Source organism: Balaenoptera borealis, assembly GCF_965194805.1.
Source record: "Balaenoptera borealis genome assembly, chromosome: 2".
NCBI classification, from domain to species: domain Eukaryota; kingdom Metazoa; phylum Chordata; class Mammalia; order Artiodactyla; family Balaenopteridae; genus Balaenoptera; species Balaenoptera borealis.
Window position 1 is genome coordinate 63,051,159 of NC_138867.1, and position 12,991 is coordinate 63,064,149.

Below are 12,991 nucleotides of genomic sequence, written 5' to 3' on the forward strand. Positions count from 1 at the left end.
GAAAGCGCAGAGTCCTAACCACAGGACCGCCAGGGAATTCCCCATAGGAAAATTTTATAACTCCAAAAACTCTGGCTCTTTCCCCAGATTAGGAAACATAAACAGGCAAGAACATGAAAAAGATACTCACGCTTTCCAAAAAACTTTTTGGAGTTATATAGTCAATATAGCCCAAACACAAACTTCAAGTCTAACTCACCCAAACAGACGTACTTAAATGATAGTATGTGATTTCGTAATAATGAAAAAGTAAAAGAAACAAAGATAAGATACTTGACCGTGTGAAACTTGTAAGTACAAAATACACAAAAATGAAGACAATTTTTAAAAACATAAGTAGAAAAGATAATATACTACATTCATGCTAATAACATGAGTAAAGCTAAAGTAAAGTATAGTTATAATATACTATATTCATGCTAATAACATGAGTAAAGCTAAAGTAGTGTTAAGTGTAGTTAACCAGGTAAAGCTTCAAGTTTTAAGATTCTAGAGAAAAATGTGGAAGAAAAATTACTGAGCCAAGAACTTTAAGGCTTACAATCTACTTTCAAGAGTTCATACCCTAACAGTCCTCCTCAGTAAAAGAGACAAATGTTTAGTAAAAGTTACTCTTCTACCAAAACCATGCTTCTAGTACAAATACTGAAGAAAACATGGACAAAGCAAGAGATTACGTATATTTTTTATTAGAATAATGCATTTTGAAACTGCAAGCACATCTACCCTCTGATATGTAGATAGTGTGCACCTTTACCTAATTTAAAGAGATTTCAATTTCTTTCTTATTAAGTAAGAAAAAAAGCAAGAAAAGGGCCTCGGAAGAGCCAAAATTAAGGTCAAAATTTACACTAAAGTTTATATATATGATTTATAGGAGAGATCTTCATGTCCTCATTCAGAGCAGTTACTCTTTAAGTCTATTTCTACAAATTCGGTTTCTTATAAATTTACATAAAAATTTGGTTTCTTGTATTTTAAGGTAATAGATGAGAAAGGGGAAAACTAGTGCCATAGACAGGCATGCTGATAGAAGAAGTAATGATAGAAATCTCACTAGGGATGAGAAAGAAGACCCATATAAAGCAAGGCAGTTAGGAGCACTTCAAGGAGAATATAAAGGCCTCAGCAACCTGATAATCCCCTGAAGTGGTCTTACCTTTACTTATAATAAAGGACAGTGATAAATTTAAGTATTAAAAAAGATTAAACGAGGAGCAGCAGGACCAGGAAGGGTAAAGAGGAAAAAAAAAAAAAAAAAGGTTAAATGATATGCTCTGTTTAAAAACAAAAACTTTTAACAGAAATTTAAATGAGAAAAAACTAATACTCATGGAGCTACGTCTGGTTGTGTTCCACTGGAACGGTCAGGAGGTAGTCTTCTTGAAGGGCCTTACTAAAAAGCTTTCCCTTCCTTGGTCCATTAATCACAGCCAAATTTCTGGTTCTTAGGCTCAAAATTTATTTTGTAAGCCCACCAAGAGTAGAAGCATGTCTTAAGGGCAGAACAACGTTGATTAATGAGGCTGATGTATAATGCTAGAATGCCAATTTATTGACATACAGTGAGGAGCACAATTGTTACTGGCACTAGAAAAAAGTCTTTTTCAAAAGGCAAGCCCACTCTCTTATGATAGGCAGACCTATGCGAAAACCCATAGCCTTACCAGAAAATTCATTGGTGAGTATGGTACCAAAAGAAGGAAAATTAGATAAACAGAATTATTTCATAGCTTAAGCAGTTTTCAGTCTTTTCTTGGAGCATTAGCATTCTAAGCAGGTGTCTCAGAAGCTCTCTTTGTTTTCTGTTGTTTTATGTGCTTGAAATCTTTTTAAGATTTCTTTTGGAGGGGAAAAAAAGTTCCATTGCTAAAAAGTAAAGTAAAGTAAAACTACTGTTTTACTTAAAGGAAACAGGGTGGTCTTACAAACAGTAAAACTATACTCAGAACACCCCCATCTCCTGGACAAGGCTTTAGGTGGACAAAACCGATATGTACCCTGTGATTTTCTTTATTTTGCGCTTTCACTGTTGACCAAGCTTCCTTCCTATTAATACACTTAACACACTTTTTGTGGAAAAGATAATCCAGTCAATCAGTTAACAGTCTAGTCTTATAAGACTAGAACCCATTCTCTCTTTCGGACATCTTTGTGTATCCTTATTATGACCTATTAAATATTGCTTTCATTTTATCCTCTGAGATTAAATCTTATTTCCAGTTTCTTAGGTAATATTTTAATATAATCCTAGGTATTAATAGTGGTATATAAACTATTTTATAAATGTTTCCAGTCAGAATGGTTAAACTGAAATAGTTTTTTGGTGTTTTTAAAAAAGTAAAACTTGAAAGTTTGACTATTCAGTAAGACTCCATCCTTAAGGCTGTATTCAGCTGAGATGTTGTAAGGAGTTGAATAGTGTTGCCCAAAATTCATGTCTACCCAGAACCTCAGAATGTGATCTTATTTGGAAATAGGTTCTTTTTTTTTAAAATTTATTTTATTTTTGGCTGCATTTGGTCTTTGTTGCTGCGTGCGGGCTTTTCTCTAGTAGTGGCGAGCGGGGGCTACTCTTCGTTGTGGTGCGTGAGCTTCTCATTGCGGTGGCTTCTCTTGTTGCAGAGAAGGCTTCTCTAGGCTGTGCAACTACTGAGCACGGGCTTCAGTAGTTGCGGCACGTGGGCTCAGTAGTTGTGGCGCATGGGCTTAGTTGCTCCGCAGCATGTGGGATCTTCCTGGACCAGGGCTCAAACCTGTGTCCCCTGCATTGGAAGGCGGATTCTTAACCACTGCGCCAACAGGGAAGCCTAGAAATAGGTTTTCTACAGACATAATTCATTAAGATGAGGTCATACAGGATTGGCGTGGGCCCTAAGTCCAATGACTGGTGTCCTTATAAGAGACACACCAGGAAGAAGGCCATGTAAAGACAGAAGCAGAGACCGGAGTTATATTGCCAAAAGCCAAAGAAAATGGAGGATTGCTGGCAACCATAAGAAGCTAGAAGAGGCAAGGAAGGATGGAGGGAAGAGCATGATTTGCTGACACCTTGATTCCAGACTTCTAGCCTCCAGAAACGTGAGAGAATAAATTTTAGTTGTGTTAAGCCACCCAGTTCACAGTAATTTTATATTGGCAGCCCTAAGAAATTAATACAGATGTTAACACAAGCTGAATTGCTTCTTTTTTAAGAAATATTTGTGGAACACCAATGCTTTAAAGGGCTTGAATTCCAGTGATCTGTTGTTACTAGGAGGGAACAAAACAGAAACCTTCCAGTTTCAAGTCTTAGAATGTTTTCACTATACCATATTCTCCTATCCGTATGTCCATCCGTCCATCCATCCATCCAATAGTTACCATATGCTTACACTGTGCCAAGCAGTGGGCAATGAACAAGATAAATACTATCCCTTCCTTCACAGTGACCTTGTCTAGTCTCACTCAGTAGGTTGTGGAAGTCCTTCCATGTTAATGCATACAGCCCTATAGCAGGTATTTTTTAATAACTATATGTATGGTGTTTCACTGATTGCATGCAGCAGATTTTAAGCAATATCTTATTGATGAAAACTTAAATTATTTCCAATTTTAAAGTATTATTGTAAACACTGAGATGAACATAATTGTACATACATCTATACCCTTGTCTGCATATCTTATTTAAATGAAAATCGTAGCATGGCTTCTAGGTCTAAGGGTATGTGCATTTAACTTAGTGATATGTATTGCCAAATTGCCCTCCATAAAGACTGTACCAACTGACATTTGCATCAACAGTGAGAAGAGAGCCCATTTCTCTCACCAACACTTGGTATTGGTGTTTTCATTTATGCCAGTGTTATAGGTGACCAATAATATCATAGCTGTGCTTGTATTTTTGTGATTATTAGTGAGTTATAGTCATTAAGGGTACAGTCTGACTTTCTGAATTTGAATGCTGGTTCCACTGGTTCAGGTTACTTAAATTCTTGGTGCCTCAGTTCCTCAATGGTAAAGCAAGGATAACAACAGTATCTGCCAATATTAGTAGCTGGGAGAATTAAATGGGTTAATATCTATGAAGTACTTACAACCATATGTAGTTCACAGTGTTATTATTATTTCATGTCATCCAATTCTCCTTTCTTTGTATGTAAATTTTCTGTTTATATTTTTATCTATCTTTATGGTGGAGTGTTCATCTCTCTTATTAATTTGTAAGAACTCTTTTTATATTCTAGATCTTATCCTTTATCTGGCATGTAGTTGGTAAATACTTTGCCCAATATGTCGTTTGTTTTTCCATCTTATTTGATTTTTCTTCCTTTTACCTCCTTTTTTGTTCTGTTCTCCTAGAGAAATTTTATTTTATAATGTTTATATAGTCAGGTCTATCAATCTTATCTCTATGGCTTCATGATTTATGTGGATAAGAAAGCACTTTTCACAAAATATAGTATTATAATTTAATGGGAAAGTGAAAGACAGCTAACATTTTTGTTTTTCTTGTTTAGGAGGAGAAACTTCTAGAAGACTTGAGAGGTAATTTCTTGGTAGAGTCTCATTAATTTAATATTCAGGGTGGGTATTACTGATAGATGTGGAAACCTATTACAATCTTTTTAAAGAAAAAATGAAAACAATTAGTGATTTGGGACATTACTAAAAACATTTTCTAGAGTTATAGTTCTCCACAAAGAGTGACTACAAGTCTCCTGTTTCAGAACTTCTCTCAATCTTAAACATTTTCTCTATAAGCAAATGGGTGTCTAGATCCTATGAAATCATATATATAGATTTTACATATTATGAAGAAATTTTGGTTACTGATATCCTAGATACAAAGGATCACAACATGGAAAGACAGGCTCTTAACTGAGGTACTCAACTTTCATTCGTTGGCAAATGCCAAATTAGAAACAAAAGTTTTTTTTTTTTTCCACTGGTTGTCAAATAACACTTTGTTTTTCTTTGCAGTTCTTAACTAGCTGGGCATTCCACCACACCACTGTTGATGTCATCTAAGATGTCGTGAGGGTGGCAGCCATCAACATTGCAGCCCATAGACTGGGCAGTCCCCAGGATCTTTTTAATGGTTCCAGAGAGTTCTCTAGCTAAAGATCGATGCTGCATCTGTCGGGCAATGTTGATAATCTCATCAAAAGTGATGTTTCCACTGTGCTTAATGTTTTTCTGCTTCTTTCTGTCTCTTGGCGGTTCCTTGAGGGCTTTGATGATCAGGGCAGAGGCAGAAGGTACCACCTCAGTCTGGGCCTGTCGGTTCTGAATGGTCAGTTTTACTGTAATCCTCAGACCCTTCCAATCACCAGTTGCCGTGGTGATGTCATCACCAACTTTCTTTGGAGACAGACCCAGGGGGCTGATCTTGTGGGCCAGGGCAGACGTGGCACCGACTTCCCCACCGGTGCACCTCAGGTACACGACTTTGATCTCGCTGGGGTCGAACTCAGGTGGCATGGTGGAGACGGCTGGTGTCGGATGAACCCGGATTTGGGACGACTGAAGAAAGTTGCACCTTGGCCTCCTCCGAGCCGAAAGCCAAAAGCAAACATTTTTAATGCATATAATTTGCTCAATTTTCCTCTCAAGGGAATTAATTTTTCAAAGGAAATTTCATTATGTTTACCTAGGCATGCCTCATCACTCTAGTTCTTTTCAGCTCTGTTCTAATTACAATCCAAATTTTGCATCCTTTGTGAATTTTCTTGCATGCCTTCTCCCAGGTAATTAATATGATTTAAATAAAATTGTATTTAATATAACACCTATGGCACCATGCAAAACACCACCTCCAATTCAATATGATGCCATCATTACCTTTGGTATGATCCAACTGCTAGTTTTTAGCCCATGTTGACAACTAACAAGAACTTATTTTAATTTTCCTAAAATACTATTAAATATTCCAGTGAAAATTAGATATTAGCTTCCTACCTACTGAATATGAATTTTGTAATTCTACTCTATTAAAAAGCTAACACAATAAGGGCATTCAAGTTTATTTGGCTTAATTTGTCCTTCACATACCCATATGCTTATTGTTCATTCTTCATTATTCCGTACACACTTTACATACATTCTAAAGGGCAAACATGAGAAGCCCAGTTTTATACGTCCTACTCATAGGTTTGCATTAAAAACAAAACAACAGACTGAACTGCCCTGGAGCCTGAGGGGAGGGTGGCCTAACTGAAGCTGCCGGCTCTGGAGGGGCCCCACCAGCTGAAGCTGCGACAGTCCTGGGGACCACGGGCCAGAGGGCAGACAGGAGAAGCAAGAAGAACTACAATCCTGCAGCCTGTGGAACAAACGCCACATTCACAGAAAGAGAGACAAGATGAAAACGCACAGGGCTATGTACCAAATGATGGAAAAAGATAAAACCCCAGAAAAACAACTAAATGAAGTGGAGATAGAAAAGCTTCCAGAAAAAGAATTCAGAATAATCATAGTGAAGATGATCCAGGACCTCAGAAAAAGAATGGAGGCAAAGATCGAGAAGATGCAAGAAATGTTTAACAAAGACCTAGAAGAATCAAAGAACAAACAAACAGAGATGAACAACACAATAACTGAAATGAAAAATAAACTAGAAGGAATCAGTAGTAGAATATCTGAGGCAAAAGAAAGGATAAGTGACCTGGAAGACGGAATGGTGGAATTCACTACTGTGGAACAGAATAAAGAAAAAAGGATGAAAAGAAATGAAGACAGCCTAAGAGACGTCTGGGACAACATCAAACACAACAACATTTGCATTATAGGGGTCCCAGAAGGAGAAGAGAGAGAGAAAGGACCCAAGAAAATATCTGAAGAGATTATAATCGAAAACTTCCCTAACATGGGAAAGGAAATAGCCACCCAAGTCCAGGAAGCGCAGAGAGTCCCATACAGGATAAACCCAAGGAGAAACACACCAAGACACATAGTAATCAAATGGGCAAAAATTAAAGACAAAGAAAAATGATTGAAAAAAGCAAAGGAAAAACGACAAATAACATACAAGGGCACTCCCATAAGGTTAACAGCTGATTTCTCAGCAGAAACTCTACAAGCCAGATGGGAGTGGCATGATATAGGTAAATTGATGAAAGGGAAGAACCTACAACCAAGATTACTCTACCCAGCAAGGATCTCATTCAGATTCGATGGAGAAATCAAAAGCTTTACAGACAAGCAAAAGCTAAGAGAATTCAGCACCACCAAACCAGCTCTACAACAAATGCTAAAGGAACTTCTCTAAGTGGGAAACACTAGAGAAGAAAAGGACCTACAAAAACAAACCCAAAACAATTAAGAAAATGGTAACAGGAACATACATATCAATAATTACCTTAAACGTGAATGGATTAAATCCTCCAACCAAAAGACACAGGCTTGCTGAATGGATACAAAAACAAGACCCATATATATGCTGTCTACAAGAGACCCACTTCAGACCTGGGGACACATTCAGACTGAAAGTGAGGGGATGGAAAAAGATATTCCATGCAGATGGACATCAAAACAAAGCTGGAGTAGCTATACTCATATCAGATAAAATAGACTTTAAAATAAAGAATGTTACAAGAGACAAGGAAGGACACTACATAATGATCAAGGGATCAATCCAAGAAGAAGTTATAACAATTATAAATATATATGCACCTAACATGGGAGCACCTCAATACATAAGGCAACTGCTAACAGCTATAAAAGAGGAAATCGACAGTAACACAATAATACTGGGGGACTTTAACACCTCACTTACACCAATGGACAGATCATCCAAACAGAAAGTTAATAAGGAAACACAAGCTTTAAATGACACAATAGACCAGATAGATTTAATTGATATTTATAGGACATTCCGTCCAAAAACAGCAGATTACACTTTCTTCTCAAGTGCACATGGAACATTCTCCAGGAGAGATCACATCTTGGGTCACAAATCAAGCCTCAGTAAATTTAAGCAAACTGAAATCATATCAAGCATCTTTTCTGACCACAATGCTATGAGATTAGAAATCAATTACAGGGAAAAAAAAAAAAGTAAAAACATAAACACATGGAGGCTAAACAATACATTACTAAATAACCAAGAGATCACTGAAGAAATCAAACAGGAAATCAAAAAATACCTAGAGACAAATGACAATGAAAACATGACGATCCAAAACCTATGGGATGCAGCAAAAGCAGTTCTAAGAGGGAAGTTTATAGCAATACAAGCCTACCTCAAGAAACAAGAAAAATCTCAAATAAACAATCTAAACTTACACCTATAAGAGCTAGAGAAAGAAGAACAAACAAAACCCAAAGTTAGCAGAAGGAAAGAAATTATAAAGATCAGAGCAGAAATAAATGAAATTGATAGCAAGAAAACAATTGCAAAGATCAATAAAACTAAAAGCTGGTTCTTTGAGAAGATAAACAAAATGGATAAACCATTAGCCAGACTCATCAAGAAAAAGAGGGCGAGGACTCAAATCAATAAAATTAGAAATGAAAAAGGAGAAGTTACAACAGACACCGCAGATATACAAAGCATCCTAAGAGGTTACTACAAGCAACTCTATGCCAATAAAATGGACAACCTGGAAGAAATGGACAAATTCCTAGAAAGGTATAATCTTCCAAGACTGAACCAGGAAGAAAAAGAAAATATGAACAGACCAATCGCAAATAATGAAATTGAAACTGTGATTAAAAATTTTCCAACAAACAAAAGTCCAGGACCAGATGGCTTCACAGGTGAATTATATCAAACATTTACAGAAGAGCTAACACCCATCCTTCTCAAACTCTTCCAAAAATTGCAGAGGAAGGAACACTCCCAAACTCATTCGATGAGGCCGCCATCACCCTGATACCAAAACCAGACAAAGATACTACAAAAAAAGAAAATTACAGACCAATATCACTGATGAATATAGATGCAAAAATCCTCAAAAAATACTAGCAAACAGAATCCAACAACACATTAAAAGGATCATACACCATGATCAAGTGGGATTTATCCCTGGGGTGCAAGGATTCTTCAATATACGCAAATCAATCAATGTGACACACCATACTAACAAACTGAATAAAAACCATATGATCACCTCAATAGATGCAGAAAAAGCTTTTGACAAAATTCAACACCCATTTATGATAAAAACTCTCCAGAAAGTGGACGTAGAGGAAACCTATCTCAACATAATAAAGGCCATATATGACAAACCCACAGCAAACATCATTCTCAATGGTGAAAAACTGAAAGCATTTCCTCGAAGATCAGGAACAAGACAAGGATGTCCACTCTCACCACTATTATTCAACATAGTTTTGGAAGTCCTAGCCATGGCATTCAGAGAAGAAAAAGAAATAAAAAGAATACAAATTGGAAAAGAATAAGTAAAACTGTCACTGTTTGCAGATGACATGATACTACACATAGAAAATCCTAAAGATGCCACCAGAAAACTACTAGAATTAATCAATGAATTTGGTAAAGTTGCAGGATATAAAATTAATGCACAGAAATCTCTTGCATTCCTATACACTAATGATGAAAATCTTAAAGAGAAATTAAGGAAACACTCCCATTTACCACTGCAACAAAAAGAATAAAATACCTAGGAATAAACCTATCTAGGGAGACAAAAGACCTGTATGCAGAAAACTGTAAGACACTGATGAAAGAAATTAAGGATGATACAAACAAATGGAAAGATATACCATGTTCTTGGATTGGAAGAATCAATACTGTGAAAATGACTACACTACCCAAAGCAATCTACAGATTCCATACAATCCCTATCAAATTACCAATGGCATTTTTTACAGAACTAGAACAAAAAAATCTTAAAATCTGTATGGAGATACAAAAGACCCCAAATAGCCAAAGCAGTCTTGAGGGGAAAAAACGGAGCTGGAGGAATCAGACTCCCTGACTTCAGACTATACTACAAAGCTACAGTAATCAAGACAATATAGTACTGGTGCACAAAAACAGAAATATAGATCAATGGAACAGGACATAAAGCCCAGAGATAAACCCACGCACCTATGGTCAACTAATCTATTGCAAAGGAGGCAAGGATATACAACGGAGAAAAGACAGTCTCTTCAATAAGTGGTGCTGGGAAAACTGGACAGCTACGTGTAAAAGAATGAAAGTAGAACACTCCCTAACACCATACAGAAAAATAAACTCAAAATGGATTCAAGACCTAAATGTAGGACCGGACACCATAAAACTCTTAGAGGAAAACATAGGAAGATAACTCTGAGATAAATCACAGCAAGATCTTTTTTGATCCACCTACTACCGTAATGGAAATAAAAACAAAAATAAACAAATGGCACCTAATGAATGGGAAAAAATATTTGCAAACGAATCAACGGACAAAGGATTAATCTCCAAAATATATAAACAGCTCATGCAGCTCAATATTAAAAAAACAAACAACCCAATCCAAAAATGGGCAGAAGACCTAAATAGACATTTCTGCAAAGAGGACATACAGATGGCCAAGAAGCACATGAAAAGCTGCTCAACATCACTAATTATTAGAGAAATGCAAATCAAAACTACAATGAGGTATCACCTCACACCAGTTAGAATGGGCATCATCAGAAAATCTACAAACAACAAATGTTGGAGAGGGTGTGGAGAAAAGGGAACCCTCTTGCACTGTTGGTGGGAATGTAAATTGATACAACCACTATGGAGAACAGTATGAAGGTTCCTTAAAACACTAAAAATAGAATTACCATATGACTCAGCAATCCCACTACTGGGCATATACCCAGAGAAAACCATAATTCAAAAAGACACATGCACCCCAATGTTCATTGCAGCATTATTTACAATAGCCAGGTCATGGAAGCAACCTAAATGCCCACCGACAGACGAATGGATAAAGAAGATGTGGTACATATACACAATGGAATATTACTCAGCCATAAAAGGAATGAAATTGGGTCATTTGTAGAGACGTGGATGAATCTAGGGAGCGTCATACAGAGCGAAGTAAGTCAGAAAGAGAAAAACAAATATCGCATATTAATGCATGTATGTGGAACCTAGAAAAATGGCACAGGTGAACTGGTTTGCAGAGCAGAAATTGAGACACAGATGTAGAGAAGAAACGTATGGACACCAAGGGGGGAAAGCAGCGGCAGGTGGTGGTGTGATGAATTGGGAGATTGGGATTGACATATATATACTGATGTGTATAAAATGGATGACTAATAAGAACCTGCTGTATAAAAAAAATACTAAAATTCAAAAAAACAAAGATGTTAAAAAAAAACCAAAACAACATAAAACAGGATTATCTCCACTTAAAAGAAATTCTCAAAGCAGAAATTCATCCATTTAAAATAAACTCTGATTGTGCAACCACTACTATGTAGCACTTAACTAGACACAGTCCAACAGAGGTCAAGTTGGCTCTAAGTTAAAAAATCTAGCTGGAAAAGAAAAAATTTAAACACAAGGAAACAACTGTTTTCTTTACCTTGACAATGCAGCCTTCAAACTGTCACTAGAATTCCTTTGCTTTACTTAGATAATTCAATAAACAGACACAATGTCTATAGAATTCCAAATTTCTCAAAAGGATATTAAAGACCCCCTGGCTGTATTTCTCATTTTATACTCCATGCTTTTTTGTTTGTTTGTTTTTGTTTTTGTTTTGGCTACATCTTCGTTTGGGTCTTTGTTGCTGCTCGCAGGCTTTCTCTAGTTAGGGCGAGCGGAGGCTACTCTTCGTTGTGGTGAGCAGGCTTCTTATTGCGGTGGCTTTTCTTGTGGAGCACGGGCTCTGGGCGCACGGGCTTCAGTAGTTGTGGCACGTGGACTCAGTAGTTGTGGCTCGCGGGCTCTAGAGTGCAGGCTCAGTAGTTGTGGCACATGGGCTTAATTGCTCCGCAGCATGAGGGATCTTCCTGGACCAGGGCTGGAACCCATGTGCCTTGCATTGGCAGGCGGATTCTTAACCACTGTGCCACCAGGGAAGCCCCAACACTCCATGCTTTTTACACAACTATCATAATGTCCATAAAATGTCCCAAGTATATCCAACTCATTTCCTAAATGGAGATTTTTATCTTATTTCTTTTGCTAAGAGAACACGACTCCCCTTCCCAATCCTCAACTCCTCATCTCGACCACTCACTCAAGATCTACTTCAAATGTCATTTCTTCCAGGAAGCCTTCCTCAACTCACCCAGCAGAATTTTAAACTGATTTCTTATCCAAATAACTATAACCAAAATAGTTGTATCTTGATGACAATATACATCTACATAATGCTTTACAGTTGAGCTGCTTGCACAATAGTATCTAAATTAATAGTCATCCTGTGTCAGTGCATTAAAAATCATATAGATGATGAATATTAGAGATCTATCCAACATTCTGTAACAGAAACAGTGGAAATTAGTTGTGCCCACTTAAACTAAAGGCATATGTATATAAGGTTTCTGAAACCTAGAAAGGACTTTTGGAAATATATGAGAATAACATCTCCAAAAGTTTTCTAAAGATATAGCTTATAATTGAACCGTTTTCCTGTTTGTTTAAACCAATAGCTACAGCCACTCCTGAAGTTTTTGACATAAATATGAAAAAGCTCATGTCACTAAGGAAACTATCAAAAGTCTATCTGCTAGGTGTGAACACTCACATTTGCAGATCTGATTCTTAGACTGAAAGTATGACCAAAAGCCTTTGTTAACAACGACAATAAAAACAAAAAGCAGGCAGTCCTTTCCTTACTAATACATGAAAGGCTAGCCATCTCCAGTGACTGTTTTCCAGCTTTCTTTGGCAAACAGTGCATTATTTAAGTGTTAGCAGTGGCATTATTTATGTGATGGGAATTTTAAAGAAAGTAGAGTATTCCATAAATCAGCTTATATAAGAAGTAATTTACCAATTCTCCTACTCAGGTCAAATAAAATTTAAGCCAATGGAATGTCAGGAGATCTGGGTTTTAGTTCTAATTCTTGA

General features: G+C 36.9%; 1 protein-coding gene, 1 long non-coding RNA gene and 1 pseudogene across 3 annotated transcripts in view; 1 reads left to right on the top strand and 2 right to left on the bottom strand.

The window, feature by feature from the left end:
• Positions 1-12,991, top strand: part of LOC309622610 — a 385,320-nt gene that overhangs the window by 171,035 nt on the left and 201,294 nt on the right. The gene's annotated exons all lie outside the window — the stretch shown is intronic.
• TBCA (tubulin folding cofactor A) overlaps positions 1-12,991 on the bottom strand; it is a 99,100-nt gene that overhangs the window by 36,760 nt on the left and 49,349 nt on the right. The window lies entirely within an intron of this gene.
• On the bottom strand, positions 4,932-5,540 carry LOC309622469 (large ribosomal subunit protein uL11 pseudogene; annotated as a pseudogene). Its single transcript has one exon. The product of its transcript is annotated as a large ribosomal subunit protein uL11 pseudogene (transcript).